Below are 27,955 nucleotides of genomic sequence, written 5' to 3'. Positions count from 1 at the left end.
GGAGTTTGCATGTTCTAACCGTGCATGTGTGGGTTTATTCCGGGTACTCCGGTTTCCTCCCACATTCCAAAAACATGCTAGGTTAATTGGCGACTCCAAATTGTCCATAGGTATGAATGTGAGTGTGAATGGTTGTTTGTCTATATGTGCCCTGTAATTGGCTGGCCACCAGTCCAGGGTGTAAGACAGCTGGGATAGGCTCCAACACCCCCGTGACCCTCGTGAGGATAAACGGTAGAAAATGAATGAATGAAAGATGTTGATGAAGTATACTACACTGGCCACTAGGTGTCACTCGTAATATTTTCTCTGATTATATCTACTATATTGGTTAATATGGTAATGGTTTTATTTCATTTGAACATGCATCAGATTACAATTGAGTGCATCCCATAATCAGTTCACAGTTCCACATGTCCAAAAGGAGTAGGAAGAAGCAAAGCTTATTAAATCCTACCTCTCCATCTGGTACTTTTACAATCAGTAACTGTTACATTTGTTCACTTCCTGCTTTCCATAATACAGTTTAAGGTTTTTTTTTTTTTTTTTTTTTTTTAATAATGTACCTAGTACCGAAGTACAAGGTGATGACCATCCAATGACATAATGGGTACCATAGTAAGTGTCAATATAGTGATATATATAGCACATCATGACTGGTTCAAGACTCTTCATCCTTGTATTTAGCAAACATCAACTACTTGTATTGTTTCTTGAATTGGCTCATCGTTGTGCATTGTTTGAGGTCCTTACTCAATCCATTCCATAGTTTGATTCCACATACTAATATTCCTAATATATACTAATATTAGTGTATAGTAGACTATATGGGTGTTATTTCATGTTTAGAGGGCTCTAATAATGTGTAAAGCTGTATTTAGAAAGCCATAAAAGGTCATAAAAATAATTCATTCATTTTCTACCGCTTTTCCTCACGAGGGCCGCAGGGGTGCTGGAGCCTATCCAGCTGTCTTCATGGCGAGACAAACAACCATTGACACTCACATTCATACCTATGGACAATTTGGAGTCACCAATTAACCTAGCATGTTTTTGGAATGTGGGAGGAAACCGGAGTACCCGGAGAAAACCCACGCATGCACGGGGAGAACATGCAAATTTCACACAGAGATGGCCGAGGGTGGAATTGAACCCTGATCAATAGTAGTCAATAGTATTAAGACTATTAAGACTATTAAGAATCAATTTGAAGCGCCATCAGTGTTTTCAGAAGTCAAAGAATTTTTAAATCAAAAAACAATTAATCCGGTACTAAAAAAAAGTTGTAAATGAATTGTACAATCAGTTAATCATCAATTCGATTAATTGTTGCAGCTTTATTGTTCTACCACCGTGCCGCCCTTCTTGGGAGTTCATTCATTCATTCATTTTGTACCGCTTTTCCTCACAAGGGTCGCGGGGGTGCTGGAGCCTATCCCAGCTGTCTTTGGGCGAGAGGCGGGGTACTCCCTGGACTGGTGGCCAGCCAATCACAGGGCACATATAGACAAACAACCATTCACACTCACATTCATACCTATGGACAATTTGGAGTCGCCAATTAACCTAGCATGTTTTTGGAATGTGGGAGGAAACCGGAGTACCCGGAGAAAACCCACGCATGCACGGGGAGAACATGCAAACTCCACACAGAGATGGGTGAGGTTGGAATTGAATTGGGGTCTCCTAGCTGTGAGACCACTTGTCCACCGTGCAGCCAACTAAAGAACATTCATTCATTCATTTTCTACTGCTTATCCTCACAAGGGTCGTGGGGGTGCTGGAGCCTATCCCAGCTGTCTTTAAGTGAGAGACACCCTGGACTGGTGGCCAGCCAATCACAGGGCACATATAGACAAACAACCATTCACACTCACATTCATACCTATGGACAATTTGGAGTCGCCAATTAACCTAGCATGTTTTTGGAATGTGGGAGGAAACCGGAGTAACATGTAAACTCCACACAGAGATGGGTGAGGTTGGAATTGAACCCTGGTTTCCTAGCTGTGAGGCCTGCATAAAAGTCAAGAATGCGCTAGCCCCATTTGTGTTGCCTTGAACGCATCAGTCTGAATGGGACAAAACAACAGAAAAGAAAAAGTACTTCCTGTAGTTGGTTCTGCCAGACCGTGTGCTCGAACCCAGGAATAAGTCAAGCTAAAATCCCAGCCTGTCAACTTGACACAATCATCCGGGGGTCACGACACCAATGTAATCAACCTGATTCTGCACCACCATGGACTCGGACTCAGGACCTTCAGAACAAGAGTGATGTTGCAATGTTGGAACACCAATGAGCTGTACCGATACTTGTCGGCCAGTAGAAAAGCGTCACTAGCAAGGAGAAGACCATCTAAGAAACGGAAAAGGATATCTAACAGAGGTGTGTTTCTGCTACGAGCGTAGCGGGTCGGTGGGCCCTGCATCAGACAAAGTATTGGACAAACACAAACAAACGAGGCAGCGACCACTGTGACTCAGTGCTCTAATGAAGCAGCGTATTGACTTGCTGGCTTTCTCTTTCTCCCTGCCTCCATGTCTCACACACACACACACACACACACACACACACACACACACACACACACACACACATTCCTCCCTGCTTGCTTGCTCCCTCTGTCTGCTGCGTTTGTATGGATCCCAGCTGCCACTCGGAATACCAATTACACAGGCCCTGGAGTTGGGGGGGGAGGAAGAAGGTAGGAGGAAATGAACAAGGGAGAGAAAGAATTGTAGGAAAATGGTGGCCTGGCAGGGTACCCTCCTTAGTGTGTGTGTGTGTGTGTGTGTGTGTGTGTGTGTATGTGTGTATCCTTCAACGGTGATGCTGCGGAAGCTCACGAGGAGGGAAAATCAAAAAGCGCCTCCATGTGAGACACCTAACATCCCTGATGCTGTGACACTCGGCGCAAGAGGAGGGAGAATCAAAGGGGACCTTTCGGTGGTCTTCACAGGAGAGAGAGGGGGGGGGGGTGTCAAGTCTCTCGCAGGTGACATTTTCCATGTGTATTTCTGGGATGAAGCACAAGCGCTACATCTCTCATTTCCGAGAATACTACACGATAATGGTATACGGAACGCCGGGAGAGGCTCCTGTGTTGCTCCTCGTTCCTTCACTTACACGCCGATGACAAGTGTAATGAGCGAGCTCGCGTTTGGCACGATCACACTAATTTGAGAAATTTCCAGCACAAAGACATAATTAGACCGACTAATTAGACTAAGACTTTACCGCGCAGAGCGGTTCAACTCCTCCGCCTACCTGTCGATGACTAAAATAGGATGCCGTTGTCAAGCCCATCACTTAGCGAGATGTTTCTTTTTGAGGTGACTCACAAGGGAGAACATATAATAATGTATAATAACTCCCAAGAAGGGCGGCACGGCGGTAGAACAATAGAGCTGCAACAATTAATCGAATTGATGATTAACTGATTGTACAATTAATTTACAACCGGATTAATCATTTTTTGATTTAAAAATGCTTTGACTTCTGAAAACACTGATATTGATTCTGTCCTTCTTCGGCCTACCCGATTAATCAAAACTACAAGCTTCAGATTAATCAGATTAAATACTAAGAAAGCTGTTACATTACTAATTACCGATTTGTAATGTAAATCACACCTGCACGCTAAACACTCGTCCACCGTGCAGCCAAACTCACAACAACACTGACTGTCTAAATAATGGGTGAACAGTAGAGCTGTAACAATTAATCGAATTGATGATTAACTGATAACAATTAATTTACAACTTTTTTTTAGTACCGCATGAATCGTTTAAAAATGCTTTGACTTCTGAAAACACTGATGGTGGTTCATATTGATTCTGTCCTTCTTGGGCCTACCCGATTAATCGAAACTACAAGCTTTAGATTAATCGACTAAGAAAGCCGGAGCAGTAGTGAGAAGTTGTATTATTATTTTTTGTATGTTTTGGCACTGTTATCGTGCCAAATATTATTATTATTATTATTCTGTCCTTCTTGGACCTACCCGATTAATCGAAACTACAAGCTTCAGATTAATATTAATATATATAACATATAATATAATATATAATATAATATAAATTAGTATTAATATTAAGTATTATATATAGGCGGCACGGCGGTCGAGAGGTTAGCGCGTAGACCTCACAGCTAGGAGACAAGGGTTCAATTTCACCCTCTGCCATCTCTGTGTGGAGTTTGCATGTTCTCCCCGTGCATGCGTGGGTTTTCTCCGGGTACTCCGGTTTCCTCCCACATTCCAAAAACATGCTAGGTTAATTGTCCACTCCAAATTGTCCATGTGAGTGTGAATGGTTGTTTGTCTATTTATATTGTTTTCTCTCATTTCTTTTTTCTTCTTCTCTATCCCCTCATGCTCCGGTCCTGGCGACCAGTCCAGGGTGTACCCCGCCTCTCGCCCAAAGACAGCTGGGATAGGCTCCAGCATACCCCCCGCGACCCTTGAGAGGAAAAAGCGGTAGAAAATGAATGAATGAATGAGTGAACTCCCAAGGCGACGCCACCGCCTGGCTTCGGCGATACTGACACATTTCACGGTCTCAACCTTCTCCACCTCGCCCTCGGAATGGACTGCTTTTCTCTGAAGCAACAACACTGCCGAGTGGGAACGATGTGATCCGCAAAGCTAAGAAACATTGATACATCCCAGAGAGGCACTCCAAGGGAGAACGGACACTTAAAAATACACAGAGTTCTGGTTGAGATGTTCATGGTGCACTATAGGTGAAGTGGTGGGCTTCTAATGAAGAATATGAGGAGAGTACTCCAGAGAGTGGGTGAGGCGAGGGAGGTAGAGAGGTAATTGATTTGTGATGGGAAGTCTCGGGAGGGCACAGCGACTCATCTCAACGGATATAGAAATCCCATCTGCCTTCCAGAAGAATAGAATTAATTCTCAGCCTGATTTAAATATATTTTACCACGGAACTTATATTAATATTTCCTAAAGTCCACAAAGATGAGTCAAAGTGGACTTTTTATGTCAACTTTCTCTCTCTTAGGACTCAAAATGAAAATTTTTTTGGACTAAAGTATGACAACAAGCGGACGTTGAAGTGGAATAAGAATTTGGAAAAACAAGCCCAGGTATAAAACTCTTTAAAAAATACACTCATGGTGCTTCATTGGATTCAAACCTGACTAGAATCAGTACATTTGCACAAAGTAGGATTCCTTATTTCTAAATGGAATATTGTGGTTATTACGCAGGCCACACAGCAAAGAGACCCAAGTTCGATTCCACTCTCTGTATCTCTGTGTGGAGTTTACATGTTCTCCCCGTGCATCCGTGGGTTTTCCTGGTGGGTACTCCGGTTTCCTCCCAAATTCCCCAAAATAGGCTAATCAGTGATTCTCAATTGTCCATAGGTATGAATGTGAGTGTGAATGGTTGTTTGTCTATATGTGCCCTGTGATTGGCTGGCGACCAGTCCAGGGTGTACCCCGCCTCTCGCCCGAAGACAGCTGGGATAGGCTCCAGCACCCCCGCGACCCTCGTGAGGATGAGCGGTAGAATGAATGAATGTTTTTTATGATTTATTATTGTGTTTTCTATGTTTTCTTTTTTCTTCTTCTCTATCCCCTCATGCTCCGATCCTGGCGACCAGTCCAGGGTGTACCCCACCTCTTGCCCAAAGACAGCTGGGATAGGTTCCAGCACCCCCTGCGACTAGGTATGAATGTGAGTGTGAATGGTTGTTTGTCTATATGTGCCCTGTGATTGGCTGGCGACCAGTCCAGGGTGTACCCCGCCTGTCACTTGAAGACAGCTGGGATAGGCTCCAGCACCCCCGTGACCCTCGTGAGGATGAGCGGTACAAAATAAATGAATGAATGAATGTTTTTTATGATTTATTATTGTGTTTTCTCTGTTTTCTTTTTTCTTCTTCTCTATCCCCTCATGCTCCGGTCCTGGCGACCAGTCCAGGGCGTACCCCGCCTCTTGCCCGAAGACAGCTGGGACAGGCTGTTTTCCTACAAAAACCTGTTTTTAACATTATGAGAGCCCTCCTGACATTAACTAGCACCCCTATAGTCGCCTTTACACCCATGTTATTTAATTTCATAAATAAAACATGTGCTTGTTTGTGTTGCAATGTGTTGCAGATGGATACCATGGACAGTAATGGATGCCGGGGTGGTTTTCTTAACTCAACTAATGGGTTAAAAAACAGTGTCAAAGTGCTAGAAAGGCGATATACGAGCGAAAGGCGAATTAAGTAGTACATACAAGTATTTGTCGTTTCCATATTTCCTAATAGCATGAACTCAGGCCGACATCAGCACTTTGGATCGGAGTGACACGAAGTGGCGTTTGTCTGGAGGCATCGGTGCACCTCCAGACCAGCACAGGGTGCTTCTATCCGCAATGGCTGGCCCTAAATCCCATCCTTCATATGTATGCACAATGCACAAAGATACCTTAGCCAACCTCTCCAGAGGCCTCATCACTGGAGCCGAAACACTGCAGCAGCATGCATCTTTGATAGCGGGTTTAAAACCTATTAGATCATATGGCTATAAAGTATGCATGCAGACTATACACAAGCTCTCCCCTGTCAGAGAACTTCCCCTCTGCGGGATTACCGACATAAATAAACCATAAGCAAATCCCAAATAAAGCACACAAATGCGAGAAACAAGCACGATGGAAACACAAGCATACCCACACCTCTGAAACAGATCTCAAAGAAGCAGGTTATACAAATCAGCATCTGAATATGAAGAGAAATGAGGCTTGTTGTGATGCGTCCACAGTATTTAGCCAACCGAGACGGAAGCATTGCCTCGAAGCATTGACAGGAACGGCAACAAAGATGCAGCTGATGGACGGGAGGGACAGGGACTTACACAGGAAGCTTCCTGTATTTTATTTTCTATGTATTTGTATGTATTTTTAATGTATTTTTATATTCATGTATTTAAAATATATATCATATATTATATGATATATAATAATATATAATATTATTATACATTATAATATTATATAAATAATATAATATTATATATAATATTATTATTTATTATAATATTATATATAATATTATTATGTATAACAATATTTGGCACAATAATATAATATTATTATTAATAATAATAATAATGATCATCATCATTTTATGTTTAAATTTGACAGTATACATTTGTGCCAAAATATAATAATATATTTATATTATATATAATATTATTATTATTATATAATAATATATAATAATATTATATATATATATATATGATATTATAAATATAATATTATTAAAAAATGAATTGCAGAAAAAACTGTAATGTAAGGAAACTACAGGGCACATATAGACAAACAACCATTCACACTCACATTCATACCTATGGACAATTTGGAGTCGCTAATTAACCTAGCATGTTTTTGGAATGTGGGAGGAAACCGGAGTACCCGGAGAAAACCCACGCATGCACGGGGAGAACATGCAAACTCCACACAGAGATGGCCGAGGGTGGAATTGAACCCTGGTCCCCTAGCTGTGAGGTCTGAGCGCTAACCACTCGATCGCCGTGCCACCTATATGTAATATTATTATATATAATAATATTTGGCACAATAACAGTGCCAAAACATAAAACAAAAACAAAAACAAAAAGTAACAATACACCTTCTCACTAATGCTACGGCTTTCTTAGTCGATTAATCTAAAGCTTGTAGTTTCGATTAATCGGGTAGGCCCAAGAAGGACAGAATCAATATGGAGCACCATCAGTGTTTTCAGAAGTCAAAGCATTTTTAAATCAAAAAACGATTCATCCGGTACTACAAAAAAAGTTGTAAATTAATTGTACAATCAGTTAATCATCATTTCGATTAATTGTTGCGGCTCTACTGTTCACCTGTTATTTAGACAGTCAGAGTTGTTAGATAAGATATGCCTTTATTCGTCCCTCAGTGGGGAAATTTACAATTTGTTGTGAGTTCGGCTGCACGGCGGTCGAGTTGTTAGCGCGCAGGCCACACAACTAGTAGACCAGAGTTCGATTCCACCCTCGGCTATCTCTGTGTGGAGTTTGCATGTTCTCCCCGTGCATGCCTGGGTTTTCTCCGGGTACTCCGGTTTCCTCCCACATTCCAAAAACATGCTAGGTTAATTGGCGACTCCAAATTGTCCATAGGTATGAATGTGAGTGTGAATGGTTGTTTGTCTATATGTGCCCTGTGATTGGCTGGCGACCAGTCCAGGGTGCACCCCGCCTCTCACCCGAAGACAGGTGGGATAGGCTCCAGTACCCCCCGCCACCCTCGTGAGGAAAAGCGGTAGAAAATGAATGAATGAATAAATTTTGATTATGTTTGTCCTCTCGTCTAACCGAAGTCGAAATGATGAAATATGACAGATGATACAAAATAAATATATAGACTAATATAAATACTAAAAACAGCGAGTTTTGCTTAGATCTCCAGTCGTACACGAGGAGTTCTGATGAGTCTCTTCGGCTTCGTGTGACTAAATGATGAATTAGCTCTTTTATCAGCTACACCGAGGTGCATATTTGACTCCCACCGGAGAGCATTTTACCTTGCTCAGCACTCATGCATGTGGGCTGAAATTCTGACAGTGGAGCTGAATGATGACTTGTGGAACTGACTCCGAAAAGCACTGACTCTGAGCTGAGAAATGTCTATTTGCTCGTGCCGGAGACTTCCGTACGTCACCCAGCGCTGCTGTCAGGGGCGAGCCCAAAATAAATGAGAGGGAGGCATGCTGCAGGTCCCTCTAGCTTTTTCCACGCTAAAACTACCCACGTTTAAAAAGCTTGCTTGTGAAATGGACAGTACTAGGTTACAATTTTAGCTATGTTGTGTTAGTGAAGTTTATTCACACAGATTTACATTACGAATTAGCGATTTGTAATGTAAATCACGCTTGCACGCTAAACACTCGTCCACCGTGCAGCCGAACTCACAACAACTAATTGAAAACTTTTTTTAGTACCGGATAAATCGTTTAAAAATGCTTTGACTTCTGAAAACACTGACGGTGGTTCATATTGATTCTGTCCTTCTTGGACCTACCCGATTAATCGAAACAACAAGCTTCAGATTAATCAGATTAAAAACTAAGAAAGCCGTTACATTACTAATTACCGATTTGGAATGTAAATCACACCTGAGCGCTAAACACTCGTCCACCGTGCAGTCGAACTCACAACAACTCTAACTGTCTAAATAATATTAATTGAATATTAATCGAATTGATGATTAACTGCAATTAATTTACAACTTTTTTAGTACCGGATGAATCGTTTAAAAATGCTTTGACTTCTGAAAACACTGATGGTGGTTCATATTGATTCTGTCCTTCTTGGACCTACCCGATTAATCGAAACTACAAGCTTTAGATTAATCGACTAAGAAAGCCGGAGCAGTAGTGAGAAGGTGTATTATTACTTTTTGTATGTTTTGGCACTGTTATTGTGCCAAATATTATTATTATTATTCTGTCCTTCTTGGACCTACCCCGATTAATCAAAACTACAAGCTTCAGATTAATCAGATTAAAGACTAAGAAAGCCGTTACATTACTAATTACCGATTTGTAATTTAAATCATAGCCATTTTTCAAAACACATTAAAAGCCATTTTAGTCGATTTTGATTAATTAATTTCGTTCTCCGTCTATATAAACATGGAACCTACCAAAACAAAGATTAGACTCCCATCTTTCCTCAGAAGAAAAAGTTTTATTTCTACCTTTTTATGTTCTTTAGTCATCAGCAGTGGAATACAAATACAAATACAAAACTGTGGTGGAGGTAGCTGAGATGAGGATGCTCAGGTTCTCATTGGGAGTGACCAGGATGGATAGGATCAGGAAGGAGTACATCAGAGGAACATTACATGTTAGACGCCTTGGAGATAAAGTCAGAGAGGCCAGACTGAGATGGTTGATGGTTGGGACATATTGGTAGAAGGATGCTGCATTAAGTGCTGCCAGGTAGGAGGCGTAGATGAAGACCAAAGAGGAGGTTTATGGATGTAGAGAAGGAGGACATGAGGGTAGTTGGTGTTAGAGAGACAGATGCGGAAGACAAGGGTTGGATGGAGGAGATTGATTTGTTATAGTGACCCCTGAAGGGAAAAGCCCAAAGAGAAAGAAGTAATCAGCAGTAGAAAATAGGTAAGTTTCAGGAAAATATCAGTTCACAACTAAAAAAAAGATTTCAAGCATAACAAATATTTTTTTGCTTTTCTGACTCACAACATAAACAACCCAAAAAAGGGTTGTCACTTGTCACATACGTCACTTTCTGCACGCTACGCCCTTCCACGCTCTCCCACTACATTCATTCATTTTCTACCGCTTTTTTTTCCTCACGAGGGTTGTGGGCGTGTTGGAACAGTGGACTGGTGGCCAGCCAATCACAGGGCACATATAGACAAACAACCATTCACACTCACATTCATACCTATGGACAATTTGGAGTGGCCAATTAACCTAGCATGTTTTTGGAATGTGGGAGGAAACCGGAGTACCCGGAGAAAACCCACGCATGCACGGGGAGAACATGCAAACTCTGAGGGTGGAATTGAACCCTGGTCTCCTAGCTAACCACTCAATCGCCGTGCCACCCCGCTCTCCCACTTCCTCCTTATCAAATGCACTTTTGTCACCTAGTGGTCGTTTTTATGGCTTAAAATTGCTCTGAAGCTAAATGCATTAGCGGGGAGTTGCATCATCACTTCTTTTAGCCTCTGGTGCTTCTCGGGTGGGGGAAATGATCCATTCTTGGATGCATCACAAAGTGGACATTGTTAATTGATTCAAAAATGTCAATAATCAATAATCATGATTTTGTTAGATTCAGGTATGAATGAGAAATACTGTATGTTGCCAGATGTAACTTCAATATTACTGAAAGTAAATGGAAGCAAATCCATCCCGAATGAGGATGTGGGGCAAACCCACACAGGCAAACAAACGAGTAAACACAAATGTGTACATGCTAGATGTCACCGTGCACACTTCACGTCTCTCATCCGGCATATGAAATGAGAAGTCCTAATTATTGTTTCCATTGTGCCATGCTCCTGTGACAAGGACCACTTGCTGGGAATGATTATAATTATCAGTCTTAGTAGAATAGCAGTCATGGCGTCTTGCCGTCAGCATCCAGAATCAGATCAGGTCAAATCTATCTTCAAAATTCATGTATGCAATTCAATTCGGTGTTAAGATATTCCAAAAACATTTCTCATTTGACTTGTGCTTAGATGTGCCGCGCATGGATTATGTTTCGCCCTCTGGCGCGTCACGGTAAACACAACGCAAAGCCATATTGGCCAGCTGACGGGTGGGCTATCTAACGGGTGGGCTCTTGCATCTCAACAGTTTTTTTTGTCATCCTTGCCTGTAAATTCATTTTCTACCGCTTTTCCTCACAAGGGTTGAGGGGGTGCTGGAGCCTATCCCAGCTGTCTTCGGGCGAGAGGCGGGGTACACCCTGGACTGGTGACCAGCCAAAAGAAGTAATCAGCAGTAGAAAATAGGTAAGTTTCAGGAAAATATCAGTTCCCAACTAAAAAAAGATTTCAAGCATAACTTTACAAATATTTTTTGCTTTTCTGACTCACAACATAAACAACCCAAAAAACTTGTCACTTGTCACATAATTCACTTTCTGCACTCTACGCCCCTCCACGCTCTCCCACTTCATTCATTCATTTTCTACCGGCGGGGTACACCCTGGACTGGTGGCCAGCCAATCACAGGGCACATATAGACAAACAACCATTCACACTCACATTCATACCTATGGACAATTTGGAGTCGCTAATTAACCTAGCATGTTTTTGGAATGTAGGAGGAAACCGGAGTACCCGGAGAAAACACACGCATGCACGGGGAGAACATGCAAACTCCACACAGAGATGGCCGAGGGTGGAATCAAACTCTGGTCTACTAGCTGTGTGGTCTGGGCGCTAACCACTCCAGCGCCGTGCCGCCCTTTTCACATCAATTACTGCAAATGTTTTTGATTCCAAATTAAAAACAGCAGCCCGATTAAACTGGATTACATGCAATCTTTGACTGAATGCTGCATTGCGATAAATATTAATAACGCTTCATGTGGCGTATGATCTGCTGTGTGTCTTTGTATCGTGATTCAAAACATTGTTTAGAGAGTCAAACGAGGCTGCGTTGAAATGCTGGTAATTATCTACACCGGCTTCTTTTCTCAGGCACTGGTGGCTTGTTAAGTGGTCAACAGACAAAACAGCATTTAGAAAAAAAATAATAATAATAAAAATAAAAAAAGTGCACAGGGGCTTCTCTGCCATTAGGAACACTACTGTCTATCTCGGTATAGTTTGTTTGTTCCAAACGCACCCCCGACACCCCCCCCCACCACCACCACCACCGCAACATGTCTCTGTACTCTGTCTGTCCAAGCCTTCCTCTAATCTTCCCACCATTCCTCTGCAGCTCTTATTTATTCCTCTCCCTCCCTTTACATCCAACAAATCAAAGATAAGGCTAATGAAGGTGGCTTATTATTATTATTATTATTATTATTATTATTATTATTATTATTATTATTATTATTATTATTATTATTATTATTATTATTATTCCAGCATCCCTACAGTATACATGTCCACCATATCACACCAACATGAAGAATAAAACCAGATAAACAAGTTCAAATTAGACAAGGGGCGATGAATCTATTAGTGTTGTTATGAGGGTGGGGGGTGGGGGGGTGCTGTTATTGCCACTGTGTGCCATTACAAAAGGGAACAGTACATGGGAGTATCCTGTAAAACCAATTAAAATCCAGCCCCGTCACAAAGCCCCCCCCCCCCCCCCCTCCCGGGTCATGCTGTCAATACGATGCTTTCACACCATTCACGTCAACGCACCTGAGTCCGCCACATTAAACCGGCATCCACCGCTCGAGGTTCCTACTGGAATTTTTCCCAGGATCAGACCCTACTTGTCTGCGTGAAGAATCCCAGGAGTTGACGTACGAGGGACGGCGAAACCGATGGGGAACTTTCATATTATCTATCCGTCTGCAATATCAGGGTCTGACGTGGAAACAGGAAATGAGCTGTGAATGTCAAGCCTGTGTGATCGTGGTCCCGGTGGCCACCAACCAGCCCACATGCCGAGCTCAAGTAGGCACAAAGTACTTTCATAGAGATCACTTTAATTGGACTTTTGTGCGTCAATGGTAGAAATCCTGATGCATTACCTGGACTAGCCATGCACGACTAGTTCATCGACACAAGGTTAGCATCCAAAGTTTTACTGTTACACATCCGATATGTCTATTTTGGACATCATGGTAATGGTAATGGTTTTATTTCATTTGAACATGCATCAGATTACAATTGAATGCATCCCATAATCAGTTCACAGTTCCACATGTCCAAAAGGAGTAGGAAGAAGCAAAGCTTATTAAATCCTACCCCTCCATCTGGTACTTTTAAAAGTTATCAGTAACTTACATTTGTTCACTTCCTGCTTTCCTAATATAATTTTTAGTTTTATTTTATTTTTATTTTTTTATTTGTATTAATTTATTTATTTAATTGTATTTAATTTATTTATTATTTTTTAATTTGTATTTATATTATATATATATATATTATTATTATTATTTTATTTTCTATTATTTTATTTCTTGATTTTTTTTAGGTGATTTGAGGTTATTTTACAAGCCGATATGACCATACAATGACATAATGGGTACCATGCTTACATTTGTTCACTTCCTGCTTTCCTAATATAATTTTTAGTAGTATTTTATTTTTTATTAATTTATTTATTTAATTTTATTTAATTTATTTATTTTTATTTTTTAAAATGTATTCTTATTTATATATTTTTTATTATTATTTTATTTATTTATTTATTTTCTATTATTTTATTTATTGATTGAGGTTTTTTTTAGGTGATTTGAGGTTATTTTACGAGCTGATATGACCATACAATGACATAATGGGTACCATACTTTTACAATCAATAACTTACATTTGTTCACTTCCTGCTTTCCTAATTTAAATTTTATTTTATGTATTTGTATTTTTATTTATATATATTTTTATTATTATTATTTTATTTAATTTCTATTATTTTATTTATTTATTGATTTTTTTTAGGTGTATTGTTTCTTGAATTGGCTCATCGTTGTGCATTGTTTGATGTCCTTACTCAATCCATTCCATAGTTTGATTCCATAGTTTTTTATAGGTTAGAAAAGTGAAAAAAACATTTATAAATATTTGAACATTCCACTTTGGAATGTAGGCTAGCTTGTCTGGGCACATTCGCTCTTGAGAAATGTAATGGTGTTGATAAGTTCTACAGCCACCATCGAGATGGTAGTGCTACTGCGCTACCTTTCACAGCCATGTTGTGAAAAGTATCAGTAAAAGTGGTTATTACGTGTGACCCGTGGCAGGTTACCGTAAACCCGTAAGGTACTTTGTCCACCGCCTTTTACAACTGCTGATAAAATCTTAGCATACACATTACTGGAACTAACTTTTGCGTGTTTGCACCTGATCATGAGTTGATAAATTCAGGTTTCTGTCATATGTGGGTACCAATGAAATGTCTGAGATCCACCTGGAATGAGAACTGTCTGACAACATCCAATATTAACACATTTGTGTGATGAATCACGCTTCAGAATTGAACTCCAGGTGAGAAAACTTGACCGCAACCAACCAAAGTATTCATAGAAAACTTACCTACCACCTGCAGTTCCTGCAAGATGTACTTTTATTAACAGGTCCTCCACACGGAAAGTTGTGTGCTGCACTGAAACGTGTCCAAGTGGAAAGGAGCCCCTACCATCCATCCATCCATGTTCTATGCTGCTTATCCTCACTAAGGTTGTGGGTATGCTGGAGCCTATCCCAGCTGGTCAACAAAAACGATGGGGTATACCCGGGACTGGTGGCCAGCCAATCACAGGGCACATATAGACAAACAACCATTCACACTCACATTCATACCTATGGATAATTTGGAGTCGCTAATTAACCTAGCATGTTTTTGGAATGTGGGAGGAAATATGTGAATAAATGTGATAATAAATAATAATAAATTTGAATATTTATAGTATAGTAATTATAGTAATAAATAAATAAATTATAATATATATTAATATTAATATAAATTAATTATAGTAACAAATAATAAATGGACAAATTGGAGTTGCCAAATAACCTAGCATGTTTTTGGAATGTGGGAAGAAATATATGTGAATAAATGTGATAATAAATAATAATAAATGTGAACTATAATTATAGTAATAAATAAATTATAATATTAATTAATATTAATATAAATTAATTATAGTAACAAATAATAAATGGACAAATTGGAGTTGCCAAATAACCGAGCATGTTTTTGGAATGTGGGAAGAAATATATGTGAATAAATGTGATAATAAATAATAATAAATGTGAAATATAATTATTCACATAAAATAATAAATGTGAATGTTATAGTATAGTAATTATAGTAATAAATTAATTTTTATAATATTAATTAATATTAATATAAATTAAATATAAATAATTATAGTAATAAATAATAATAATAAATGTGAACTATAATTATTCACAGTTATTATGTGAAATAATAAATGAGAATATTATAGTATAGTAATTATAGTAATAAATAAATAAATTAATTAATTAATAAATTAATTTAAGTGGATTTAATTTAAGTAAATTAATTTGCGCAACTGCAGGGTCTTGAGACACATACTAACTCGCAAACTAGAGAGCTAGCGACCTTCAAGTTATTTCCTTTAAACTTAAATAGCCAAAAACTTACCACTTCCACACGGATAGGGAGGATAACTATTAACAGTTATTTAACCTTTAACATGAACATTAATCAAACGTAATAATTTTTTCTGGGTACATGATACCATACAGCATCCATATCAAACTTGCGCGGGCCGCACTAACATTAAACTTTCATATCAAGGCGGGGCCTCAAACTAGTGTCCTGCGGGCCACATTTGGCCCGTGGGCCGCATGTTTGAGACCCCTGCTCTAAATAGTACGGGAAGCGTGGAGGTGCACACCGTATGAGAAGCTCGGCATCTGTTGGGGGAAGCAAAGTAAGGTGGGGGGTACAAGTCTGCCCCCGTATGGGGCACAACCACAACCACAGATAACCTATGCAAAAATTAAACATCGTTACGAGCCAATCAAAGCCAAGCAATGCATTTCTGATTGTGCTGTTTTGAAGGAATTACAATAATATACACATATATTTTCAAGTAGAAATCCGCGTGTGCTGGGATGTATGTTTTTGGAGTCCTCGTCTGGGTGGGGGTGGGGGCGGTGTTACCGAGCTGGCAGCCAGAAAAGCTCAACAGCGCCTCAGTCCCCCGAGGACACGCTGCAGCTCTCTGTGTGCTCGCAGCTATGAAAAGCAATCAGAGCCGGTCTGCTCCCCTGCTCTTACCTCTGCCTTTAATTACAGAAAGCCTGCATCGCACAGAAAGACTAGAGCTGCTGGGCCTCAGCACGACATGTCACAGCCCAAACGCAGTGGGGCTCTGCATACATTGTTACTGACCCAAACACACACGCTCAAACCCGCCCCAATGGGATCAATGTGCTTGTGCTGCAGAGATAGGGGAATAAAAAGGGCAGGATTCCAGACGGAAACCTCGGTGGGATGGATGCCTTATGGGGGCAAAGAAATCATTTGTCATTCAGAGCATGCCACTTTTAGGTAACAAGCTCATTTGTTCATTCTGATTTATGGTGATGCAAGGTGTAAAACATGGGTCTCAAACACGCAGCTCGTGGTCCAAATGTGGCCCGCAAGACACTAGTTTGAGGCCCCCACCTTGATATGAAAGTTTAATGTTAGTTTGATATGGATGCTGTATGGTATCATGTACCCAGAAAAAATTATTACGTTTGATTAATGTTCATGTTAAAGGTTAAATAACTGTTAATAGTTATCCTCCCTATCCGTGTGGAAGTGGTAAGTTTTTGGCTATTTAAGTTTAAAGGAAATAATTTGAAGGCTACCGTTTAGGTCGCTAGCTCTCTAGTTTGCGAGTTAGCATGTGTCTCAAGACCCTGCAGTTGCGCAATATGTTGTAAATAAAAAGAGTATAAATGTGACTATAGTCATGTTTTGTCATGTCTACAGGGCTCTAATAATGCTTTGTTATTTTTAATCTGAAAAAAATAATTTGTCTACCCACCAACTATATGTGGTTTCTTAAGTTTTTATTATTTGCCGTTTTATTATTATTATTATATTTATTTATTACTGATTGATTGATTTTCTTTATTCTTGATTTGTTTATTTATTTTTCATCTTATTTTGTGTAGAAAAATAAAAATTAAGACATTTGAGAACAGTGGAATGTTTTATCAGAGCTTTTATTGTAGAAAATCGAAACCAAAGCAGAGTTAATTCATTTTTCTGTTTTTAATAAATGCGTTTTTTTGGGGGGGAAAACCTGATGCGGCCCAGTCTTGCCCAGACCCTAGCTCCAGTGGCCCCCAGGTAAATTGAGTTTGAGACCCCTGATTTAGAGTCTTGGTATTTATTTCTGTTATGAATGATCATTAATATTAGTCATTCTACCATTCATAAATCCGATATTTTCATAGAAAAGCATAAAAAACTGATTCAAAATACAGTTTTGTGCATTATAAGAGCCCTCTAGATAAGAAATAGCACCCCTTATATCACATTTCCATTTGTGTTACCCAATATAATAGACATATTAGACATAAATAAGTAATAAGAAGTAAGAAATAACATAATAAGCGGCATGATCTTCACATGTAAAAGTGGAATGGCTGGCTGCACTGATGAGGTTTAGCTACTGACTAGTAGCTGGTAGAAGCCTGCGTATGCGCCTGCGGCTGGAAAGCAGGAGGAGCCACGGAGCTCGCTATGATAAGAGACTATGTACACAAGCTGCTGCTTTCATGGCTGCTACATACGAAACGTTCGGGCAGTATTTTCAAACACATTTTGGGCACGGCTGCTAGCAGAATTATGGTGCCGAAATGTGTCAGTGGGATCACCTTCTCATCCGAGTTAAATGAAGTGGAGGCCAGTGAAAGGGGAACTGCACTTTGGGGGATTTGGGCCACCATCATCATCATTCATAATTGTTATTTCCCTTTTCTGTGCATTATAACACAAAAAAATGAGTTAATGGTACATGGTAATGATACAGCAATAAAGTCTGTAAAATTAAATAATTAAAAAAAAAAATTAATCCCAAAATTGTTTACAACTATAATGATGAAAATGGTAATATTAATGATCATTATAATAATGGTGATAATAATAATGGTAATAATGATAAAGATTATAACAATAATGATAATAACAATAATAATATTACAATGATAATAATGAATAGTAATAATATTCCAATGAACATGATTATATCTTGCAAAAAAGTGTAGGAATTTATTTATAAGCTTGTTTATAAGCTAGTTGAATACAAATGTAAACAATGGAAAGTTACATTTTCATTGATGTAAGAAATGCACTGTAATGTTCCATAATTTTGCCCAAATAAAATAAAAAAACTAATAATAATAATTTTAGCTAGCTTACAATGCCGTCATTGGAATACACATATGAATACACTATGAAGCTCTGTAAAAAAAAAAAAAAAAAGAAAAAGGTCTTCCCAATCGCCAGACTGTGTGGCCAAAGTGCTAACCACTAATCCACCATGCTGCCACCTCTCATCTTTATTCATTCATTCATTTTCTACCGCTTTTTCCTCACGAGGGTCGCGGGAGGTGCTGGAGCCTATCCCAGCTGTCTTCGGACGAGAGGCGGGGTACACCCTGGACTGGTGGCCAGCCAATCACAGGGCACATATAGACAAACAACCATTCACACTCACATTCATACCTATGGACAATTTGGAGTCGCCAATTAACCTAGCATGTTTTTGGAATGTGAACGCATGCACGGGGAGAACATGCAAACTCCACACAGAGATGGCCGAGGGTGGAATTAACCACTCGACCACAACATCGTTCGTCCGTCTATACAAAAACATCAAGCCGACGGTTTCAGAATTTCTCACTCTGGAAAAAAAAATACTGTTTCAAGTCACCCAGAAAGCTGAAAGAATAAAATATTTTGACTTAAAAACATTCCCGCGTAAATAACACACTCATACAGCCCAGCATGCTCTACTAAACTAAGCTAACTCGGCTAGCTTCCCTTCCCTTTTCAGCAACTTTTGCCAGTGTTTCTACTCGCCATGTTTAGTCGGGCTAGCGTTTGTCATGAAAATCGGTAAAGCATTTTCATTCACATGACATTTCCCGTTTAATACTCGATTCCATTAACATCACAAATAAAGTTTATTCAACAGGAGACTAAGGGCGTACTCACACTACTCCATTTGTACATGCTCCCCTCCCGCTGCATCTGTGCTATATGACCCATGTGCTTAACCTGCTACTGCAATTACTTGTTGACTATCCAACGTCTTTTGGAGTGGTTATGATTATTTATTTTGCACAAGGTTATTCATAACTTCCAAGAGGGGTAATTGCATTAAAGAAACAGCATGTTCTATTCTGCTGTATGACTAGAATGTCTATCACTAAGAGGAGAATGGTTCTATACATTATTGTGGACAAGGTTGCCACCGTCGTTTATGATTGGACGCTCTACTGTGATGACTTGATTGCATGTATGCTAACCTTTAGTCTTTATTAGGATTTATTTTTGAAAATATTTTATGCATTAATAAAAAGATATGGCTTTATTAGGAACACAAAAGTGTGCTGTGGGTTTCACTTTTCGATCATTTTGAATCTGTATATTATATTTGTGCGGCGGCACGGCACGGTCGAGTGGTTAGCGCGCAAACCTCACAACTAGGAGACCAGGGTTCGATTCCACCCTCGGTCATTTCTGTGTGGAGTTTGCATGTTCTCGGAGAAAACCCGGAGTTCCTCCCACATTCCAAAAACATGCTAGGTTAATTGGCGACTCCAAATTGTCCATAGGTATGAATGTGAGTGTGAATGGTTGTTTGACTATATGTGCCCTGTGATTGGCTGGGTTGTTGTGAGTTGTTGTGAGTTCAGTTGCACGGCGATCGAGTTGTTAGCACGCAGGCCTCACAGCTAGGAGACCAGAGTTCAATTCCACCCTCTGCCATCTCTGTGTGGAGTTTGCATGTTCTCCCCGTGCATGTGTGGGTTTTCTCCGGGTACTCCGGTTTCCTCCCACATTCCAAAAACATGCTAGGTTAATTGGCGACTCCAAATTGTCCATAGGTATGAATGTGAGTGTGAATGGTTGTTTGTCTATATGTGGCCTGTGATTGGCTGGCCACCAGTCCAGAAGTGCCAGTATTTGTCTAATGGTAAGTCTGCCCTATACGTACCCCATGATATCCCAGTGGGACAAAAAGGAGCTCCAAACTAACAGCATTGCTTATTTGTTTTAGAAACAATATGTCGCTGTGCTCTGGGTTAAATTCCACCCTCGGCCATCTCTGTGTGGAGTTTGCATGTTCTCCCCGTGCATGCGTGGGTTTTCTCCAGGTACTCCGGTTTCCTCCCACATTCCAAAAACATGCTAGGTTAATTGGTGACTCCAAATTGTCCATAGGTATGAATGTGAGTGTGAATGGTTGTTTGTCTATATGTGCCCTGTGATTGGCTGGCGACCAGTCCAGGGTGTACCGCCTCTCGCTCAAAGACAGCTGGGATAGGCTCCAGCGACCCTTGTGAGGAAAAGCGGTAGAAAATGAATGAATATTATATTTATATCAAGCATTGTGTCGGTTTCAGTCATTCTGCGACATACTGTAGTGGAGTTGTTCAGTGAGCCCAAGCACGAAAAAAGTGTGTGTAGTCCTTAAAGGCATCAATAAAACAGAGCAATGCAGCAAAGTAGAGACTATGGAGTTTAATACTACAACGTAATCTTGTGTGTTATTTTATTGTGTGTGAAGTACGCTTGGCTAATTGCTGCTGTGGCTTGATAAAAAAAACTATTTCTCTTTCACCCACTATACTCCATACACTACACCTTCTTCCTGTTTACATTCTAGCGGCCAATAGGAGAAGAGCGACATGCCACATGGTAGGATGTTTTTAAACAGCGTGAAAAGCAACCAAACCAACGCAGGGAACTGATTCATTGAGAGAAAGCGAACTACAGCACCGTTCTCACGTCGACGTTCTTCACACCAGCCACCAGACCACAAGAAGGACGCTCCCCCCGCTAGCACACTCACTACCACCAAAACCCCTGCGTGCAAACGTCACGTCGCCTGGGGGCCCCGATGGCGCACACGGTGCCGTCACACATGATAATGACACCCACATCAATGTGTCAACTCAATTTAACCCTCTTATGGGGCTCTCTTTGACTCAATCAATGCATGGCCTTCCATCTGGTTTGCACTGCTGTCTTCAACATGAAAGGGGGGAGAAGAACCGATAAGCGTTTTTTTAAACTCAACTGCAGCAAAACCGCACTCCGAAGATACAATTGTGTGTGAAACTTTAAAAAAAAAAAAAAAAAAGTGACGTGGACGTCTGTGCAGAATGCAGTTCTCATCGTTCACATTGCCTGTGCAAGCATGGCCGACACATACGGTAAACATGATGCTAGTGATCCAGTGACCCGACCGCACTGTGATGGCATTCAGGCGGTACACTGGCGTCCATGTTGGGGTCACTTCTAATAATAATAATAATAATAATAATTATATTAGGAATATATTATAAAGGGAGGAGCCTCTGCATGAGAAGGTGTGTTAACCCACATTGGGGGGTTCAATATCTCATTCATGAATCATTCATTATTTATTCACTATTTGTGTCATGTTCAATTGGATGTGTATGTATATATTCAAATTTAAAAATGCAACACTAATGCATCAAATGTGTGGTTGTGTGAGTGCTTGTTTTTTTTTTCTTTGTTTTTCAGGAAATGTGTAATGGGTGGATGAATGTGTGTCCTGTCCCAAGGAGGCTGCTGCATGCTCCCTTGGAAGAAGATAAAATGTCTAATGGAGGATGAAAGCAGTGCTGGCCTGTGTATGTTCAAGGCTGCCCTGTTCAAAAACACACATCACGCCCACATTAACAGCGATGGTTATAATAAGAGCATTTCTATGCTTACCTCCAGAGCGTCTGCGCCCAAAAATACTGCGTCTTTCCCCCCGCGTCGCAAACGGATCCTCCGCAAGAGCTTCGGACTGAATGTGAGAATGTGCGTGTTGTTTCCTTCCAAATGCAAACACGTCCCCGCTGCATCTCCTCCACCCACCAGCCCGGCCGGCCAGCCTGCTTCGCTTTGCTTCCCTTTTTCCTCCACCAGCGAGCAGCACCAGCAGCCCGGGCCTCCAGTTAGCAGGTGGACGCGCCTCTCAGTGATGGAGACGCGGCGACTTCCCTCTCCAGCGCCGCTCCATGCTAGGTTTCGTATTCCAGGAAGAGACCCTCACAAGGCGGCAAAGTACGTCCGAAATCCCGCCCCCCCCTTTCTTGACTGCCGTTTAGGAGATGCTTGATGTTGCTATTGTCACGGTTCCTTTTTTTTTTTTTTTTTTTTGCAGCTGGACCTCTCTTCCCCCCCCTCCTTGCAGTATGATTCCCCCCCTCCCCGCCACCCCTCGTACTCCTCCTCTTCTGCGAGCCTTCTGAATCCGACCTATGAGCGCTCACGGGCGGACGACGCAGGTCCACGCACCGCCCGACTGAGTAGCGGAGCAAATCAGGTGTGGGCCACTCCGGATAGGACTGTATCATAACAGGGCGGCTGCAAGCAAACATGAATAGTCATGAATAATGAATAAGCTTCTCGTGTGGAGCTGCCACGACGTGTCATGATGTGCCCACTCATGACACAATATACTCTACACTCTACACCAGGGGTCTCAAACTCAATTTACTCGGGGGGCCACTGGAGCTAGGGTCTGGGTGAGACTGGGCCGCATCAGGTTTTCCAAAAAACAACAAAAAAGAAAAGAAAAAACGCATTTATTAAAAACAGAAAAATGAATAAACTTTGCTTTGGTTTCGATTTTCTACAATAAAAGCTCTGATAAAACATTCCACTGTTCTCAAATGTCTTAATTTTTATTTTTCTACACAAAATAAGATGAAAAATAAATAAACAAATCAAGAATAAAGAAAATCAATCAATCAGTAATAAATAAATATAATAATAATAATAATAAAACGGCAAATAATAAAAACTTAAGAAACCACATATAGTTGGTGGGTAGACAAATTATTTTTTTCATATTAAAATGAACAAAGCATTATTAGAGCCCTGTAGACATGACAAAACACGACTATAGTCACATTTATACTCTTTTTATTTACAACATATTGCGCAGCTGCAGGGTCTTGAGACACATGCTAACTCGCAAACTAGAGAGCTAGCGACCTAAACGGTAGCCTTCAAGTTATTTCCTTTAAACTTAAATAGCCAAAAACTTACCACTTCCACACGGATAGGGAGGATAACTATTAACAGTTATTTAACCTTTAACATGAACATTAATCAAACGTAATAATTTTTTCTGGGTACATGATACCATACAGCATCCATATCAAACTTGCGTGGGCCGCACTAACATTAAACTTTCATATCAAGGCGGGGCCTCAAACTAGTGTCCTGCGGGCCACATTTGGCAGGGACCCCTGCTCTACACTCTATAATAAAAACACTTATTGGAGTTGTGATATGTTTATTATTATTGTGTTTGAACCTGCAGTTGCATTGCATCAAAGGGATCTACTATTAGAAACACTGCAGCCAAAACAATGGATGATTAGTAATTGTTTTATTATTCTTCTGTTAGACTTCATTAGATTGAACAAATGTTGTCGTAATTGCTGCGATATGGTGAAGAGGTAGGATTTAATCCACTCCGCTTCTTTCTACTCCTTTTTTTAGACTTTCTGAACACCTGAATCAGGTGTGGCCGTGCTATAAATAGAGTGGGAAATCTTACTCCCTGACACCTTAAGAGCTGCGCTAGACAACAAATTGACAACTCTGGCTTTTATGTCGTTGGCTAGCGCTGCTCAGCTCTCGGGTTCGAGTCCCGGCCCGGACGTTCACTTCGATGTAACCTTACCCATGTGTTTCAAGTCAACCAAAACCATTACCATTGCTGTAGATCAGGGGTCTCAAACACGCGGCCCGAGGGCCAAATGTGGCCTGCAGGACACTAGTTTGAGGCCCCCACCTTGATATGAAAGTTTAATGTTAGTGCGGCCCGCGCAAGTTTGATAGCTAGCTCTCTAGTTTGCGAGTTAGCATGTGTCACAAGACCCTGCAGTTGCGCAATATGTTGTAAATAAAAAGAGTATAAATGTGACTATAGTCGTGTTTTGTCATGTCTACAGGGCTCTAATAATGCTTTGTTCATTTTAATCTGAAAAAAAACTATTTGTCTACCCACCAACTATATGTGGTTTCTTAAGTTTTTATTATTTGCCGTTTTATTATTATTATTATATTTATTTATTACTGATTGATTGATTTTCTTTATTCTTGATTTATTTATTTTTCATCTTATTTTGTGCAGAAAAATAAAAATTAAGATATTTGAGAACAGTGGAATGTTTTATCAGAGCTTTTATTGTAGAAAATCGGAACCAAAGCACTGAACAAGTTTGTATATTTTTCTGTTTTTAATAAATGCGTTTTTTTTTTTTTTTTGGAAAACCTTTGGAAAACCCAGACCCTAGCTCCAGTGGCCCCCAGGTAAATTGAGTTTGAGACCCCTGCTGTAGATTGTACTAATTGTACTAATATTAATCTCTGTAAGCGTAGCCATATTCTCCTTCTCTTATCCTTCCAAACATTCATTTCCAGTGGAGTCACGGCTGAGCTGGAGTCTACATTTGGTTAGAACTCAGAATCATATTAAAACTGTGAGGTTATATGTTGTTTACAAACGTACTCGGACCCAGGAGGTATTTGGGGGTAAAAACACCGAAGGATGGTAGTGTTTTTGTTTACTTGTTGTTTATCCACCGAGACATTTATGTCTTCATTTCACTCTACCTTTACACTTTCCTTTTCTTTGACACACCACCAACAGAAAAGTTTCGGGAGACATAAAACGGTAACCGAAAAGGACAGAAGTGACGTTCCTCGGAGTAGTTTAGCACGACTACGTACATAAGTAGTTCGATACGATGTAAAAATGTACGCTTGAACGTGAGTTTTGTTTAAAGTGCTCGTGACACCCAAAAAAAGTAAATAAAAAAAAGTATTTTTGTCATACTACTGTCATAGTACTGTGCCCCGCCCCACTTTTACTCATGTTTTAATTGTGTATAAACAAATGAATGTTGTATTTTAATGTATATTTTACTCTGTTTACTTGCTTTTATTCAACTCCATTCTTTTGTAACGTGTCTTTGAGTATTTTTAAAAGCGCTATACAAATAAAATGTATTATTACTATTATTATTATTATAGATAAATAAACAGCTATGAGCTTTATTATTATTAGTATTACTATTATCATTTTAAGAGCCATAAAAAAAATCCCAGTAAGTGGTGTTTTATTGAATAAGGTTCGCAGTAGCCCGACGCAATTTGTTGTCGTATCTAAAAGTATAAATACACTCAGCCCAGACATCTTCAGTTGCCATCATCCTTGCAAATGTGTTTTAATGCTCCAAGTAAGCAATTTATTATTCTAAACGATTGATTTCCTGTCTGGATGGAGACATGCGGAGCTGTAATGGCCTCCAATGACGCGCACACGCCGCCGACACATCACTATTTTCCGTGCACTTCATCTCTTTTGACAAATATTAAATGAAATATAAAAACATACACCGATGCCCCCTCCTGATTGAACTCATTCCCTTGTCTATGCATGCACGTTAGCGTATGCAATTTATTTTTTATCGCCTATTTCTCATCTACCATACTTTTGGAAAAGATGCAAAACATTTTCTTATTTGTAATATTTCTTCAAGACAATCTAAATTAACAGTACAATTAAAATGGCTAAGCTAAAAGAACGCATTCTAACAACATATTCCATAACTGGCACCATAAACCGCAGGTAGAGTCCATGGAAAAGATGCAAAACATATATGAAATATGTAATATTTCTTCAAGACAATCTAAAATAGCTGGATATTTAATAGAAATTAACAGTGCAATTAAAATGGCTAAGCTAAAAGAAGGCATTCTAACAACATATTCCATAACGGGCACCATAAACCGCAGGTGGAGAGTCCATGCAAACTCCATAGTTGGCATCGGTTTATCAACTATTATAAATATGCAGAGCGTCCGTGGCTCCAAAATAAAGATTCCCGGAGTGGAAATAATGACACATTGTCTGTATTTCTGAGCAACAACATCACTAACAAGCTGTCCTAATGCTAACGCCCACACAGCTGTCTCACCACGTCACCCTACAGGCCCAAAAAATTCTTCTCACACCACTGCCAACTTTCAGACATTGTTCCACCTTAATTGTTCCTTACTATATAAATAGAATGATAGAAAAACTGCCAAATGAAACTGATAGCACTTTTTGTTGTTGTTCCGGCCAAGACCAAGGCATTATGGGACGTGGTTCAGTCTATGTCGTGGTATATATGAAATATACAATATATATTTGATATTCAATGCAGGGTGCTGCTATGAAGCAAATGGGTGGAAATAAAAATGGCATAAATCTTGCAGTGCTGCTTCGTGTGAGTCCTGTTCCTGCTTGATAGACAAACGGTTTAATATGCATGCTTGTACACATGCCAATTATTTTCACTGGTTTGGGGACCATTATGATTGAAGTCTGCCTAGCAACAACAATGAAAAAATCAATCCAAGGGCCCCACAATTGCCAGTATTTGTGTAATGGTAAGTCTGCCCTATACGTACACAGTGATATCCCAGTGGGACAAAAAGGAGCTCCAAACTAACAGCATTGCTTATTTGTTTTAGAAACAATATAGAAACAATATGGGTTCAATTCCACCCTCGGCCATATCTGTGTGGAGTTTGCATGTTCTCCCCGTGCATGCGTGTTTTTTTGTCCGGGTACTCCGGTTTCCTCCCACATTCCAAAAACATGCTAGGTTAATTAGTGACTCCAAATTGTCCATAGGTATGAATGTGAGTGTGAATGGTTGTTTGTCTATATGTGCCCTGTGATTGGTTGGCCACAAGTCCAGGATTGCAAGTATTTGTCTAATGGTAAGTCTGCCCTATATGTACCCCGTGATATTCCAGTGGGACAAAAAGGAGCTCCAAACTAACAGCATTGGTTATTTGACATAAACAATATGTCGCTGTGCTCTGAGATAAATTCCACCCTCGGCCATCTCTGTGTGGAGTTTTCATGTTCTCCCCGTGCATGCGTGTTTTTTTGTCCGGGTACTCCGGTTTCCTCCCACATTCCAAAAACATGCTAGGTTAATTAGCGACTCCAAATTGTCCATAGGTATGAATGTGAGTGTGAATGGTTGTTTGTCTATATGTGCCCTATGATTGGCTGGCCACCAGTCCAGGGTGTACCCCGCCTCTCGCCCGAAGACAGCTGGGATAGGCTCCAGCACCCCCGCGACCCTCGTGAGGAAAAGCAGTAGAAAATGAATGAATGAATGAATGATGAAGTGGGCGGCACGGCGGTTGAGTGGTTAGCGTGCAGACCTCACAGTTTGCATGTTCTCCCCGTGCATGCGTGGGTTTTCTGCGGGTACTCCGGTTTCCTCCCACATTCCAAAAACATGCTAGGTTAATTAGGACTCCAAATTGTCCATAGGTATGAATGTGAGTGTGAATGGTTGTTTGTCTATATGTGCCCTGTGATTGGCTGGCAATTAGCTGTCTCACTCGAAGACAGATGGGATAGGCTCCAGCACCCCCACGACCCTTGTGAGAGAAACGATAGAAAATGAATGAA

General features: G+C 40.3%; 1 protein-coding gene across 2 annotated transcripts in view; it reads right to left on the bottom strand.

Annotated features, from left to right (window-relative positions):
* nexmifb (neurite extension and migration factor b) overlaps positions 1–22,621 on the bottom strand; it is a 113,287-nt gene extending 90,666 nt beyond the window's left edge. For both annotated transcript variants that reach the window (XM_058062768.2, XM_058062769.2), the window contains exon 1: positions 22,183–22,621. The gene's annotated coding sequence lies outside the window, so the exon portion shown is untranslated. The remainder of the gene's footprint in view (positions 1–22,182) is intronic.
* Between the last annotated feature and the right edge of the window lie 5,334 nt (positions 22,622–27,955).

This window comes from Doryrhamphus excisus, linkage group LG22 (genome assembly GCF_037039965.1).
Source record: "Doryrhamphus excisus strain RoL-2023G ecotype Guam linkage group LG22, RoL_Dexc_Guam_v1.1, whole genome shotgun sequence".
NCBI classification, from domain to species: domain Eukaryota; kingdom Metazoa; phylum Chordata; class Actinopteri; order Syngnathiformes; family Syngnathidae; genus Doryrhamphus; species Doryrhamphus excisus.
Note: the sequence above shows the minus strand (reverse complement) of the source record. Positions and strands in the feature narration are given on the sequence as shown.